The sequence below is a fragment of the Olea europaea genome, unplaced genomic scaffold, assembly GCF_002742605.1.
Source record: "Olea europaea var. sylvestris unplaced genomic scaffold, O_europaea_v1 scaffold1390, whole genome shotgun sequence".
In the NCBI taxonomy this organism is placed as follows: Eukaryota; Viridiplantae; Streptophyta; class Magnoliopsida; order Lamiales; family Oleaceae; genus Olea; species Olea europaea.
The window spans coordinates 153851-170450 of NW_019231421.1; the positions used below are offsets into that span (position 1 = coordinate 153851).

Sequence of the window (16600 nt, forward strand, 5' to 3'; positions counted from 1 at the left end):
ATCACTTGCACATGGTATCCTACCTCGTTAGATCAAATAAACTTTTCAAAAGTAAAACCAAAAATCACGCTCCAAATCTTTTACTTCCTACTGCCGCTGCTGTAAACGTCCCCTTTTTTTTCTACAGAAGGAGAACTGCTTTATGCTTTAGAAAAGTATGAGACAATTCTCTAACTTTTGTAGAGTATTTAAATAAAAAAAAAAAGAGTCCTGATGCGACTAGGAGTAAAGCCGTGCTATGCAAGGAATAGGATAATAATGACTTCACAAAATTGGGATAAGAATTGGAGTTTGAAATATTATCAAGTACATGTTTTATGGTCAAACAATAAAACAAATCTAAGTAGTTTGACTGAAGAATTTTTCACCCTATATACTATAATATCACCATGCAATTTATATACACGTGTAGGCAGGAAAACTGATTTGGTTAGGATGGTTTTAATTCAATAAACAATCTTGATAGGATAGAATAAAGATTTGCTATATCTTGTAACACGTGCACACCAATTTGAAGGTAGTTGGTTTGTTACAATGGACTTTTCAAATGAAAAATAGATTTGGGATAAGATTAAATCTTAAAATAATATCTCTAATGGTGGAAACAGAATTTTAACTAAGATTTTTAAACGTGATAAAATATTCTATCTTTTACTAATTATCTTAAAAAGTACATTATTAAAAAAAATTATTACATACGTTTCTTTGAATTTATTTATTCCCAGTTAAATCATCACTATCGATGCATGCACATACTAGGATAAGTTGGAATCCTAATTGCATTAGATATATGGCTTAATTTATTTTAATACAACAACCAATTTAAATGACTAATAAAACTCTTATTTAATTTCCACAAAAATTGTATTTATTTTCTATTATCAAACCGAGAGCAAAAGTGGACAGATTTAATAGAATTTGATTATAGTAGGAAATCACATAAATTCTCGTTTAATTGTGGTTGACTCCAAATCCTAAATTTAACAAACTAATAAGGGAAATCATATTGGAGTTTTAATTAAATATCAATTAGCCTTTAATCCTAATCAAAAGCAAGGAAGTTACACGTGGCTACCTATTATTAAAAATACTATTACTTACCAACTCAATTAATAACAAAGCTTACATCTTTAAAACTACATTATCTTGGCAATAACTTATCCAAATTAACTTTTTCTCGAGCCTAAAATGCATAATTAATTACAAGCTTTCCAACGAGTACAATATTGATATACTTACATTCACTCTACCAAAATTCAATTATTTGACCCAAAATAAGATATGAATTCAAAAACCTATTTTATCTTGGTCCTTATTATTATTTTTTTTTATAACAATATAACAAATAATATAATTAAGTTTTATTCTAATATTTTCGAGATGTTACACAATGTGTCAAAAACAAGTGTACAAATTACAATGTTCAATCGGTAAGGACCTTGCTACATGTACACTATGGTGTACACTTTAGTTTAAACTTTTCCACGTGACATCAGCCAGTTGGACAGTTTAAATTTCAAATAGTTTTCCCATCCAATTTACACTTGACAACAATGCAAGTGTCAAACAATGTGTCAAAAATCGGTGTACAAATAGGAAAGTTCAATCGGTAAGAACCCTGCTACATGTATACTATGGTGTACACTTTAGTTTACACTTTGCCATGTGACAATACCCTACTGGACAGTTTAAATTTCAAACAGTTTTCCCATCCAATTGACACTTCACAACAGTGTAAGTGCCAAACAACGTGTCAAAAATTAGTGTACAAATAACAATGTTCAATACGTAAGGACCTTGCTATATGTACACTATGGTGTACACTTTAGTTTACACTTTGCCACGTGACATTACCCTGTTAGACAATATAAATTTCAAACAATTTTTCTATCCATTTGACACTTAACAACAATGCAAGTGGGAAACAACATGTCGAAAATTAGTGTACAAATAACAAAGTTCAATAGGTAAAGACCTTGCTACATGTATACTATGGTGTACACTTTTGTTTACACTTTACCACGTGACATTACCCTGTTAGTCAATATAAATTTCAAACAATTTTCCCATCCATTTGACACTTGATAACAATGCAAGTGTGAAACAACGTGTTGAAAATCAGTGTACAAATAGCAAAGTTCAATCGGTAAGGACCTTGCTACATGTACACTGTGGTGTACACTTTAGTTTACACTTTTTCTTGTGACATTACCCTGTTGAATAGTTTAAATTTGAAATAGTTTTCCCATCCAATTCACACTTGACAATAATACAAGTGTGAAAAAGCATGTCAAAAATCAGTGTACAAATAGCAACGTTCAATCGGTAAGAAAATTGCTACATGTACACTGTGGTGTACACTTTTGCTTACACTTTGCCACGTGATATTACCCTATTCGATAGTTTAAATTTCAAATAGTTTTCCCATCTACTTCACACATGACAACAATGCAAGTGTCAAACACCGTGTCAAAAATCCGTGTACAAATAGCAAAGTTCAATCGGTAAGAACCTTACTACATGTACACTGTGGTTTACACTTTAGTTTACACTTTGCCACGTGATACTACCCTATTGGACAGTTTAAATTTCAAACAATTTTCCCATCCACTCCACACTTGACAACAATGCAAGTGTCAAACAACATGTCAAAAATCTGTGTACAAATAGGAAAGTTCAATCGGTAAGGTTCTTGCTGCATGTACACTATGATGTTCACTTTAGTTTACACTTTGTCACGTGATATTAACCTGTTGGACAGTTTAAATTTCAAACAGTTTTTCGTTCCAATTGTCTCTTGACAAAAATGCAAGTCTCAAATAACGTGTTAAAAATCAGTGTACAAATACCAATGTTCAATCAGAAAGGACTTTGCAACATATACACTATAATGTACATTTTAGTTTTCACTTTGCCACGTGACATTAGCCTTTTAGAAAGTATAAATTTCAAACAGTTTTGCCATCCAACTGACACTTGTCAATAATGCAAGTGTCAAACAACGTGTCAAAAATCAGCGTACAAATAGCAAAGCTCAAATAGTTTTCCCATCCAACTGACACATGACAACAATGCAAGTGTCAAACAACGTGTCAAAAATCAGTGTACAAATAGCAAAGTTCAGTCGGTAAGAACGTTGCTACATGCACACTACAGTGTACACTTTAGTAACACTTTGCCATGTGACATTACCCTGTTGAACATTATAAATTTCAAACAGTTTTCCCATCCAATTGACACTTGACAACAATACATGTGACAAACAACGTGTCAAAAATCAGTGTACAAATAGCAAAGTTCAAATAGTTTTCCCATCCAATTGACACTTGACAACAATGCAAGTGTCAAACAACATGTCAAAAAATCAGTGTACAAATAGCAAAGTTCAATCGGTAAGAACCTTGCTACATGTACACTATGAAGTACACTTTAGTTTACACTTTACCACGTGACATTATCCTCTTGGAAAATTTAAATTTCAAACTATTTCCCCATTCAATTGACACTTGACAACAATGTAAGTGTCAAACAACTTATCAAAAATCAATGTACAAATAGCAATGTTTAATCGGTAAGGACCTTGCTACAAATACACTATGGCGTACACTTTAATTTACACTTTACCACGTGACATTAACTTGTTGGACAGTTTAAATTTCAAACAGTTTTACCTTCCGATTGACACTTGACAACAATACAAGTGTCAAACAACGTGTCAAAAATCAGTGTACAAATACCAATGTTCAATCGGAAAGGACCTTGCAACATGTACACTATGGTGTAAACTTTAATTTTTAATTTGCCACGTGACATCACCCTATTAGACAGTATAAATTTCAAACAATTTTCCCATTCAATTGACACTTGACAACAATGTAAGTGTCAAACAACTTTTCAAAAATCAGTGTACAAATAGCAATGTTTAATACGTAAGGACCTTGCTACAAATACACTATAGTGTACACTTTAGTTTACACTTTGCCATGTGAAATTAACTTGTTGGACAGTTTAAATTTCAAATGGTTTTACCTTCCAATTGACACTTGACAATAATGCAAGTGTCAAACAACGTGTCAAAAATTAGTGTACAAATTCCAATGTTCAATCGGAAAGGACCTTGTAACATGTACACTATGGTGTAAATTTCAAACAATTGTCTCATCCAATTGACATTTGACTACAATGCAAGGGACAAACAGCGTGTCAAAAATTAGTGTACAAATAGCAAAGTTCAATCGGTAAGAACCTTGCTCAATGTACACTATCGTGTACACTTTAGTTTACACTTAGCTACATGACATTACCCTGTTGGCCAGTTTAAATTTCAAACACATTTCCCACCCACTTCACACTTGACAATAATGCAAGTGTCAAACAACGTGTCAAAAATTAGTGCACAAATAGCGAAGTTCAATCGGTAAGGACCTTGCTACAAGTACACTATGGTGTACACTTTAGTTTACACTTTGCCATGTGACATTACCCTGTTGGACAATTTAAATTTCAAAAGGTTTTCCCATCCAATTCACACTTGATAACAATCCAAGTGTCAAACAACGTGTCAAAAATCAATGTACAAATAGCAATGTTAAATTGGTAAGAACCTTTCTACATGTATACTGTGGCGTACAATTTAGTTTACACTTTGCCATGTGACATGACCCTGTTGGATAGTTTAAATTTTAAATAGTTTTCCCATCTTATTCACACTTGACAACAATGCAAGTGTCAAACAACGTATCAAAAATCAATATACAAATAACAAAGTTCAATCAGTAAGAACCTTGCTACATGTACATCTGGTATACACTTTAGTTTACACTTTGCCACGTGACATTACCCTTTAGGATAGTTTAAATTTCAAACACTTTCCCCATCCTATTGACACTTGACAACAATGTATGTGTCAACTAACGTGTCAAAAATCAGTGTACAAATAGCAATGTTCAATCGGTAAGGAGCTTGCTACATGTACACTATGGTGTACACATTAGTTTACACTTTGTCACGTGACATTACCTTGTTGGACAATTTTAATTTCACACTGTTTTCCCATCCAATTGACACTTGACAACAATGCATGTGTCAAACAATGTGTTAAAAATCAGTTTACAAATGGCAAAGTTCAATCGGTAAGGACCTTGCTACATGTACACTATGGTGTACACTTTAATTTACACTTTGCCACGTGATATTAACTTGTAGGACAGTTTAACTTTCAAACAGTTTTCCCTTCCAATTGGCACTTGACAACATTGCAAGTATGATACAACATGCCAAAAATCAATGTATAATACCAGTGTTCAATCAGAAAGGACCTTGCAACATGCACATTATGGTGTACACTTTAGTTTTCACTTTGTCACGTGCCAATAGTGCCAGTGTCAAATAACGTGTCAAAATCAGTCTACAAATACCAACGATCAATTGGAATGGACCTTGCAACATGTGCACTATGGTATACACTTTAGTTTTCACTTTGTCACGTGACATTACCCTGTTAGACAGTGTAAATTTCAAATAATTTTCCCATCCAATTGACACTTGACAACAATTCAAGTGTCAAATAACGTGTCAAAAATCAGTGTACAAAGAGCAAAGTTCAATAGGTAAGGACCTTGCTACATGTACACTATGGTGTATACTTTAGTTCACACTTAGCCACGTGACATTACCCTCTTAGACAGTTTAAATTTCATACAGTTTTCCGATCCAATTAACACTTGACAATAATGTAAGAGTCAAACGTGTCAAAAATCAGTGTACAAATAGCAGTTTTCCCATCCAATTGACACTTGACAACAATGCAAGTGCTATACAACGTGTCAAAAATCAGTGTGCAAATAGCAAAGTTCAATCGATAAGAACCTTTCTGCATGTACAATGTGGTGTGTACATTAGGTTATACTATGTCACGTGACATTACCCTGTTGGACAATTTAAATTTCAAACAGTTTTCCCATCCACTTCACATTTGACAACAATGAAAGTATCAGACGTGTCAAAAATCAATGTACAAATAGCAAAGTTCAATCGGTAAGGACCTTGTTACATGTACACTATGGTGTACACTTTAGTTTACACTTTGCCACATGATATTACCCTATTGGAAAGTTTAAATTTCAAACAATTTTCCCTTCCAATTGACATTTGACAGTAATGCAAGTGTCAAACAACGTGTCAAAAATCAGTGTACAAATAGCAAAGTTCAATCGGTAAGAACCTTACTACATGTACACTATGGTGTACATTTTAGTTTACACTTTGCCACATGACAGTAGCCTGTTGGATAGTTTAAATGTCAAATAGTTTTTCCATCCAATTCACAGTTGATGACATTGCAAGTGTCAAACTACGTGTTAAAAATTAGTGTACAAATAGCAATTTTCAATCAGTAAGAACCTTGGTACATGTACACTATGGCATATACTTTAGTTTACACTTTGCCATGTGACATTACCCTATTGGATAATTTAAATTTCAAATAGTTTTCCCATCCAATTGACCCTTAACAACAATGCAAGTGTTAAACGTGTCAAAAATCATTGTACAAATAGCAGTTTTCCCATCCAATTGACATTTGACAACAATACAAGTGTCAAACAAAGTATCAAAAATCAGTGTGCAAATAGCAACGTTCAAATGGTAAGAACGTTGCAACATATACATCGTGGTGTGCACTTTAGTTTACACTTTGCCACATGACATTATGTTGTAGGACAGTTTAAATTTCAAACAGTTTTCCCATCCACCTCACACTTGACAACAATGTAAGTGTTAAACAACGTGTCAAAAATCAGTGTACAAATAGCAAAGTTCAATCAGTAAGGACCTTGCTACTTGTACACTATGGTTTACACTTTGCCACATGACATTACCCTATTGGATAGTATAAATTTAAAACAATTTTTCCTTCCAATTGACATTTGACAACAATGCAAGTGCCAAACAACCTGTCAAAAATCAATGTACAAATTGCAATGTTCAATCGGTCAGGACCTTGCAACATATACATTGTAGTATACACTTTAGTTTACACTTTGCAACGTGACATTACCCGGTTGGACAGTTTAAATTTCAAACAGTTTTCCCATCCACTTCACACTTGACAACTTACAACATGATCTTACCTTGTTGGATAGTTTAAATTTCAAAGAGTTGTCCCATCCACTTAACACTTGACAACAATACATGTGTCAAAAATCAGTGTGCAAATAGCAAAGTTGAATCGGTAAGAACCTTACTACATATACATTATGGTGTACACTTTAGTTTACACTTTTCCACATGACATTAACCTGTTGGACAATTTGAATTTCAAACAATTTTTCCTTCTGATTGACACTTGACAACAATGCAAGTGTCAAACAACATGTCAAAAATCAGTGTACAAATACCAATGTTCATTAGGAAAGGACCTTGCAACATGTACACTATAGTGTACTCTATAATTTTTACTTTTCCACGTAACATTACCCCGTTAGATAGTATAAATTTCAAATAGTTTTCCCATCCAATTGACATTTGACAACAATGCAAGTGTAAAACAATGTGTCAAAAATTTGTGTACAAATACCAATGTTCAATCGGAAAGGACCCCGCAACATGTACACTATGGTGTACATTGTAGTTTTCACTTTACCACGTGACATTACCCTATTAGACATTATAAATTTCAAACAATTCTCCCATCCAATTGACAATTGGCAACAATGCAAGTGTCAAACATTGTGTCAAAAATCAGTGTACAAATAGCAAAGTTCAATAGGTAAGAACCTTGCTACATGTACATATGGTCTCCACTTCAGTTTAAACATTACCACGTGACATTACCCTCTAGGAAAGTTTAAATTTCAAATAGTTTTCCCATCCAATTGACACTTGACAACAATATAAGTATCAAACAACATGTCAAAAATCAGTGTACAAATAGCAATGTTCAATCGGTAAGGACCTTGCTACATGTACACTATAGTGTACACTTTAGTTTACACTTTGTCTCGTGACATTACCCTGTCGGACAATTTTAATTTCAAACAGTTTTCCCATCTAATTGACACTTGAGAAAAATGTAAGTGTCAATCAACGTGTCAAAAATTAGTGTACAAAGAGCAAAGTTCAATCGGTAAGGACCTTGCTAGATATACACTATAGTGTACACTTTACCACGTGACATTACCCTGTTGGATAGTTTAAATTTCAAACAATTTTCCCATCCAATTGACACTTGAAAACAATGCACGTGTCAAGCAACGTGTCAAAAATCAGTGTACAAATAGCAGTGTTCAATCGTAAGGATCTTGCAACATGTACACTATGGTATACACTTTCGTTTTCACTTTGCCACGTGACATTAACCTGTTATAAATTTCAAACAGTTTTTCCACCCAATTGACACTTCACAACAATGCAAGTGTCAAACAACGTGTCAAAAATCAGTGTACAAATAGTAAAGTTCAAACAATAAAAACCTTGCTACATGTACACTGTGGTGTACACTTTAATTTACATTTTGCCACGTGACATTACCCTCTTGGACAGTTTAAATTTTAAACAGTTTTCCCGTCAAATTCAAAGTTGACAACAATGCAAGTGTCAAACAACATGTCAAAAATCAGTGTACAAATAGCAAAGTTGAATCGGTAAAGACCTTGCTTCATGTACACTATGGTGTACAATTTGGTTTACACTGTGCCACGTGACATTATCCTGTTGGACAATTTAAATTTCAAATAGTTTTCCAATCCAATTCACACTTGACAACAATGCAATTATCAAATAACGTGTCAAAAATTAGTTTACAAACAGCAAAGTTCAATCGGCAAGAACCTTGCTACATGTACACTGTGGTGTACACTTTAGTTTATACTTTGCCACATGACATTACCCTGTTGGACAGTTTAAATTTGAAACAGTTTTCCCATCCAATTCACACTTGACAACAATGCAAGTGTCAAACGACATGTAAAAAATCAGTGTATAAATTGCAAAGTTCTACCAGTAAGAACCATTCTACGTGTACACTGTGGTGTACACTTTAGTTTACACTTTTCCACGTGACATTACCCGGTTGGACAATTTAAATTTCAAACAGTTTTCCTATCCAATTCACACTTGACAACAATGTAAGTTTCAAACAATGTGTCAAAAATAAGTGTACAAATTGCAAAGTTCAATCGGTAAGAACCTTGCAACATGCACAATGTGGTGTACACTTTAGTTTACACTTTGCAACGTGACATTACCCTGTTGGATAGTTTAAATTTCAAACTATTTTTCCATCCACTTCACACTTGACAACTTGCAAAGTGACATTACCCTATTGGATAGTTTAAATTTCAAACAGTTGTCCCATCCACTTCACACTTGACAACAATGCAACTGTCTAACAACTTATCAAAAATCAGTGTACAAATAGCAAAGTTCAATCGGTAAAGACCTTGCGACATATACACTATGGTGTACGCTTTAGTTTATACTTTGCTACGTGACATTAACCTATTGGACAGTTTAAGTTTCAAATAGTTTTCCCTTCCAATTGACACTTGATAACAATTCAAGTGTCAAGCAAAGTGTCAAAAATTAATATACAAATACCAATGTTCAATCGGAAAGGACCTTGCAACATGTACACTATGATATATACTTTAGTTTTCACTTTGCCTCGTGACATTACCCTATAAGACAATATAAATTTCAATCAAATTTCCCATCTAATTGATATTTGACAACAATGCAAGTGTCGAACAACGTGTCAAAAATCAGTGTACAAATACCAATGTTCAATTGGAAATGACCTTGCAACATGTACAATAAGGTGTACACTTTAGTTTTCACTTTGCCACGTGTCATTACCCTGTTAGACTGTATAAATTTCAAATGGTTTTCCCATCCAATTAACACTTAACAACAATGCAAGTGTCAAACAACGTGTCAAAATTTAGTGTACAAATAGCAAAGTTCAATTTGTAAGGATCTTGCTACATGTAAACTATGGTGTACATTTTAGTTTACACTTTGCCACGTCATATTACCCTATTGGATAGTGTAAATATCAAACAGTTTTCCCATTCAGTTGACACTTGACAACAATGTGATTTATGGTTAAATTTATATACTATTTCTCACCCTCTCTAGTTTGGTTAGATTTTTCTAATTGTAGCTTAACACATCAATAAATGAGAATTCTCCTTAATTTTGATTGATACAACCTCCAAGAATCAACTAAGCTACTAATCCCTTTGTCTAATTCTCTAAAATAAGTGTTTGAGACTTAATCAAGGCATGTAGTGCGTCTTCTGTTTCATGCACCTACTTTTTTCAAGTTTGTCGTGTGTATTCTATTTCATGCACTAGCCTATCTCTTTTTATGTATATAATTGTCCTCATCAGACACTTTTAGGGTAGCTTTACAACATGGCAGCTTTTTCCCTTCTATGCAATGATTAGTGCAATGCCCCTCATTAAACACTTATTCTCGAAAATCGATCTTTAACTTAAGATTTTCACCTAATTATCATCTCATTGGTCTTAAGCAATCCACACAAAATTTAACATACATGGAATCCACATCTATCTCAATGTCTCTCCAGAACAGCTCAACCACCCCAAACTATCCTAGAATTTGATTAGTTGGATTTTTTTTTTGTCATAGTTAATTCTACATATTCTATCCATTGAACCAATCTAAATAATATGTGATTTTCATGATTATTTTGCTCAATGTAGATCAATCTAACATGAACAAGCTTAAACTAAATCAAAGCAGCATCCCCTAGTCACAATAATATAAAAACAATTTCAAATATTATCATCGGTCGATAAGAACTTTTTTTTTTTAATGAACATTTTGATTCCTTTCCCTCAACCTAAATGAAACATTGTCCTCAATGTAAAGATTAAATGTGCAAAATATATGAGGACAATAAGGAGCAAAATTTTGAACAAAGGGATGGGTTTTGAGCTTTACCTGGAAAGTTTGCATAAACTTGGCCTAAATGAACCTTCAATTTCATTAGTAAAAAAATGACAATAAAAGAAACACACCTAAAAAAAACACGCAACATTATAAAATCGAAAACAAACACAACAAAATAAAACAATGAGAAAAGGATATTAATCTTTAGGGTCATGTAAAACAATGGACTCTTCTAATCTAGAGAAATTCTCAAAAAATGGTTTCAAACGATCTCCATTAACTTTAAAAATATTTCCATTACTTGGATTTTCAATTTCTATAGCTCCATGTGGGTAAATAGTTTTGACAATGAAAGGACCAGTCCACTTGGAGCGTAATTTTCCAGGAAATAAATGTAACCTTGAGTTGAACAAAAGAACTTTCTAGGAAGGCTCAAAAGTTTTTCTAACAATGTTTTTATCATGGAATACCTTCATTCTTTCCTTGTAAATTCGAGAGTTCTCATAAGCTTCATTCCTGATTTCTTCCAACTCATTCAGCTGTAGTTTTCTAAGTGAACCTACCTCATCTAAACCGAAATTAAACATTTTAATAGCCCAAAATGCTTTGTGTTCCAATTCAACAGGTAAATGACAAGGCTTTTCAAAAACAAGTCGATAAGGTGACATACCAAGGGGTTTTTTGAAAGTTGTACGATAAGCCCAAAGAGCATCAGTTAATCGTAAAGACCAATCTTTTCTATTTGGGTTCACTGTTTTTTTCCAAAATGCATTTAATCTCTCTATTTGCAAGTTCAGCTTGACCACTAGTGTTTGGGTGATAAGGAGTAGACACTTTATGAGTAATCCCATATTTTTTCATTAGGGCATTAAAAGGTTTATTACAGAAGTTTGAACCCCCATCGCTTATAATGGCTCGAGGTATTCCAAATCTTGACAAAATATTTTCTTTCAAGAATTTCAAAATAATTTTGTGATCATTGTGCTTACAAGGAATTGCCTCTACCCATTTAGAAACATAATCAGCTCCCACTAAGATGTATAAATAACCAAAAGATGACGGGAATGGACCCGTGAAATCAATACCCCAACAATCAAATATTTCAATAACTAGTATGGGTGTTAGTGGCATCATATTTCTATAAGTTATCCCACCTAATTTTTGACAACATTCACAAGCTTTACAAAATTCATATGTGTCTTTGAAAAGAGTTGGCCAATAAAATCCAGACTGCGAGATTTTTGCGGCAGTTTCCTTTGAAGAAAAATGACCACCACATGCTTCAGAATGGCAAAAGGCAATTAGCTTTTGGATTTCATTATTTTGCACACATCTTCTTATTATTTTGTCTAGACAATATTTGAATAGGTAAGGATCATCCCAAAAGAAATTTCGTACCTCTTTGAAGAATTTCTTTTTGTCTTGGGCATTCCAATGAGATGGTATTTGACATGTCACATGAAAATTAGCAATATCAGCAAACCAAGGCAAGTCTAAAACACTAAAAAGTTGTTCATCAGGGAAAGTATCCTTGATCGATGTTGTTTCAAACGATTCACCACAAGTAAGCCTAGACAAGTGATCAGCTACAACATTCTCTACTCCTTTCTTTTCTCAAGTGGTGATGTCAAATTCTTGGAGTAAAAGAATCCACCTAATCAACCTAGGTTTGGCATCTTTCTTATAGAGAAGATATTTTAAAGCTGTATGATCACTAAAAATAACAATTGGTGAGCCAACAAGATATGATCAAAATTTGTCCAAAGCAAACACCACAGCAAGCAATTCTTTTTCAGTGGTGGAATAATTCATTTGAGCATTATTTAGAGTTTTACTTGTATAGTAAATGACATGAGGTTTCTTATCTTTTCTTTGGCCTAAGATAGCTCCAACAACATAATCACTAGCATCACACATGATTTCAAAAGGTAATTTCCAATCTGGAGGTTGCATGATAGGAGCACAAGTAAGCATGTTCTTAAGTTTAACAAAAGCTTCTTGACAAGAGTTAGTCCATTCAAAAGGCATGCCTTTAGATAAGAGATTACACAATGGTTTAGATATGGCACTAAAGTCTTTGATAAACCTTCTATAAAAACCAGTATGTCCTAAAAAAGATCTTACCTCTTTAACACTATGTGGAGTAGGCAAATTAGAAATCAATTCAATTTTAGATTTGTGTACCTCAATTCCGTTAGGTGATACAATATGACCAAGTACGATGCCCTTAGTAACCATAAATGACATTTTTCCCAGTTGAGCACAAGATTCTTTTCTTCACACCTAACTAAAACTTTTTGCAAGTTAGTTAAACAATCATCAAATGAATCCCCAAAAACAGTAAAATCATCCATGAAAACTTCCAAAGATCTTTCAATCATGTCGCTAAAAATACTAAGCATGGATCTTTGAAATGTAGCTGGTGCATTACATAATCCAAAAGGCATTCTACGATAAGCAAAAGTACCAAAGGGACATGTGAAATTGGTCTTTTCTTGGTCCTTAGGAGCAATTTCAATTTAGTTATATCCAGAAGATCCATCTAGAAAACAATAAAATTCATGTCCTGCCACTCTTTCCAACATCTGATCCATAAAAAGGTAAAGGAAAATGATCTTTCCTAGTCATTGAGTTCAGTTTCCTATAGTGGATACATATGCGCCAACCAATAATAGTTCTAGTTGGAATTAACTCATTTTCTTCATTTTTGACTACAGTAACACCAGATTTTTTTGGTACAACTTTGGTTGGACTTACCCATCTACTATCAGAAATAGGATAAATGATTTCATTATCTAAGAGTTTAATAACTTCATTTCTTACCACCTCTTTTAAAATAGGATTAAGCCTTCTTTGCATTTCTCTTGTAGGTTTAGCATATTTCTCCAAATAAATCTTATGTGTGCAAATCAAAGGACTAATCCCCTTTATATCAGCTATGGTCTACCCTAAAACATTTTTATGCATTTCTAAAGTTTGTAATAACTTACCTTCTTGGTGCGCATCAAGTTGGGAAGAAATTATTACCGAAAAAGTTTCATCTTCACCCAAATATGAGTATTTCAGATTAGATGGTAATGGCTTCAAGTCGAGCTTTGGCATTTGAACACTTGAAATCATTGACATATTGGACTGTTGTGATAATTTTTCAAACTTTGATTTCCAATCACTTGTCTTTTTCTCCTGAAAAGAATTCAACAAAGAAATTATATGCGAATTTTTAGAATTATCTTTAAATTCAAATTCTAGCACATCAGATGAAGATGTAGCAATAAACTGATCATCAACAAATTGTTCAATAAAATCTACTTCATGCAAATCATCTTTATCTCCATGTTGCTTGCAAATGCTAAAAACATCCATTTCCACGGTCATATTTCCAAAAGAGAGTTTCAAGATACCATTTCTACAATTTATCAATGCATTTGAAGTAGCAAGAAAGGGACATCCTAAAATGACACGTATTTGTGCATTTTGAATTTAAAATAGGATGTGTGTCCAAAACTATAAAATCAACAGGATAATAGAATTTATCAATTTGAACTAGAACATCATCTACAACCCCTCTTAGAACTTTTACTGAACGATCAGCAAGTTGAAGTGTTGTTGATTTTAGCTTAAGCTCTCCCAAACCAAGTTGTTTATACATAGAAAAAGGTAATAGATTAACACTAACACCAAGATCAAGCAAAGCATGCTCGATCCTATTATTCCCAATCACACAAGAAATTGTTGGACAAGGATCTTTGAATTTAGGTGGATTGTTTTGTTGAATGATTGAGCTCACATTCTCTGTCAAAAATGCTTTCTGTTGAACATTAAGTTTCCTCTTGACTGTACGCAAGTCTTTTAAAAATTTTGCATATGACGGAACTTGTTTGATTGCATCTAATAATGGTATGTTAATTTTGACTTGTTTGAAAAGTTCAAAAATTTCAGAATTATGGTTTAGTTTTGAAATTGGTTGCAATCGTTGAGGGAATGGAGCTAGAATGGGACATTTTTCAACTATAGATTCAGAAATGATTTTTTCCTCACTTTTGGAAACGTCAGTTTCTTGCTTTGAAGTCCCACCCGATTTTAGTTCTTTTGAAGGGATGGTTTTGTCAATTATTTTTCCATTACGAAGAGTCGTGATGGAGTTGGCATTTTCTTGTTGACTTTCAAAGGAACTAGAAGCATTTACATTAAATTGCCCAAAAGGATTTGGTTGAGGTTGAGCAGGAAATTTGCCTTTCTCTTGAGAACGCAAGGAAGAGGTCAATGAAGAAAGTGTGTTCTTGATTTCACTGATGGCTTGTGAAGTTTGATTATTAATATTTGCTTGTCCTTGCATAAAAGACTGCAATGTTTCCTCAAGAGTCTTTGATTGTGGTGGTGGAAAAGAAGGAAATTTTGAAAGCCCTTGAGGTTATGATATATGAACACGATTATTATCTCTCCAACTAAAGTTGGGATGATTTCTCCATTGTTGATTATATGTTTCTGAGTATGGAGAAGGAAAAGGCTTTTTGAAAGTGTTCATAGCATTGGCTTGATCATGTAAAACTTCTTTGAAAACTGGAATGTTAGGACAATCACGCATAAGATGACCAAAAGTTTCACAAATGCTACAAATTTCACCATTTTGCATGGGTTTAACTTCCTTTACTTTCCTTAATTCCATAGCTTCAACCTTTCTAGACAAACTAGCAATCCTAGCATTTAGATCATCATCTTGACTCAATTGATATTTTCCTCCACTAGAACTAGCAGGACTAGATCTAATTGAGTTTTCGATTGGTTTTACTATTTGCCAAGATTGAGAATTTTCAGCTAGATGATCTAGAAATTCCAAAGCTTCATCTGGATCTTTATCTAAAAATTCACCATTGTACATCATTTCTACAAATTATTTTGTTTCAGGAGTTAGGCCCTCATAAAAGAAACTTATAGTACGCCATTTTTCAAAACCATGATGTGGGCATGTATTTAACAAATCTTTAAATCTTTCTAAACATTGAAAGTACGCTTCATTGGTTTTTTGAGAAAAATTTTGGATTTGTCTTTTCAAAGCATTAGTTTTATGTGCTGGAAAGAATTTCTTCAAAAACTCACTTTGCATTTCTTGCCATGTGCCAATCGACCTAGGTTTTAAAGAGTTACGCCAATTTTTTGCTTTATCTTTTAGAGAAAAAGGAAACAATTTCAACTTAACAATTTCATTGGGACAAGTTTGATCGTTAAATGTGGCACATACTTCCTCAAATTCTTTAAGATGCAAATATGGACTTTCGAATTCTAAGCCATGAAAATTAGGAAGTAATGGAATCATACCCGGCTTGAATCGAAAATTATTAGCATTAAGAGGAAAATGAAACATGAAGGAGCAGAATTTTGAGGAGGTTGCAAGTAATCACGCATGGTTCGTGCCTGTTGGTTTTCATTTTCATCATGTACGCTTTCATTATCAGCCATGGTGGAAGATGTGAGTGAGTATGAGGTGAGTCAAATAAATTACTAAAGAAAGCTTCACAATTATCTTTAACTAAACGATGAGAATTTAATTCACGATACCAATATGACATAAAATAACAAAAAGTAGATGTAACGAATGAAAATTAGGTGGCACGGCCAACCATATAATAATGTAAAGAAAAAAAACTAGGTGGCATAGCCAACCATATAATAAAGAAATGGCAG

At 33.4% G+C, this 16600-nt stretch overlaps 1 long non-coding RNA gene and 1 pseudogene across 1 annotated transcript in view; both read right to left on the minus strand.

The window, feature by feature from the left end:
* Positions 1-112, minus strand: part of LOC111375610 — a 4195-nt gene extending 4083 nt beyond the window's left edge. The window contains exon 1 of the long non-coding RNA XR_002699340.1: positions 24-112. This is a non-coding gene — a long non-coding RNA (uncharacterized LOC111375610). The remainder of the gene's footprint in view (positions 1-23) is intronic.
* Positions 113-10837: 10725 nt separating this feature from the next.
* On the minus strand, positions 10838-16375 carry LOC111375612 (annotated as a pseudogene).
* Between the last annotated feature and the right edge of the window lie 225 nt (positions 16376-16600).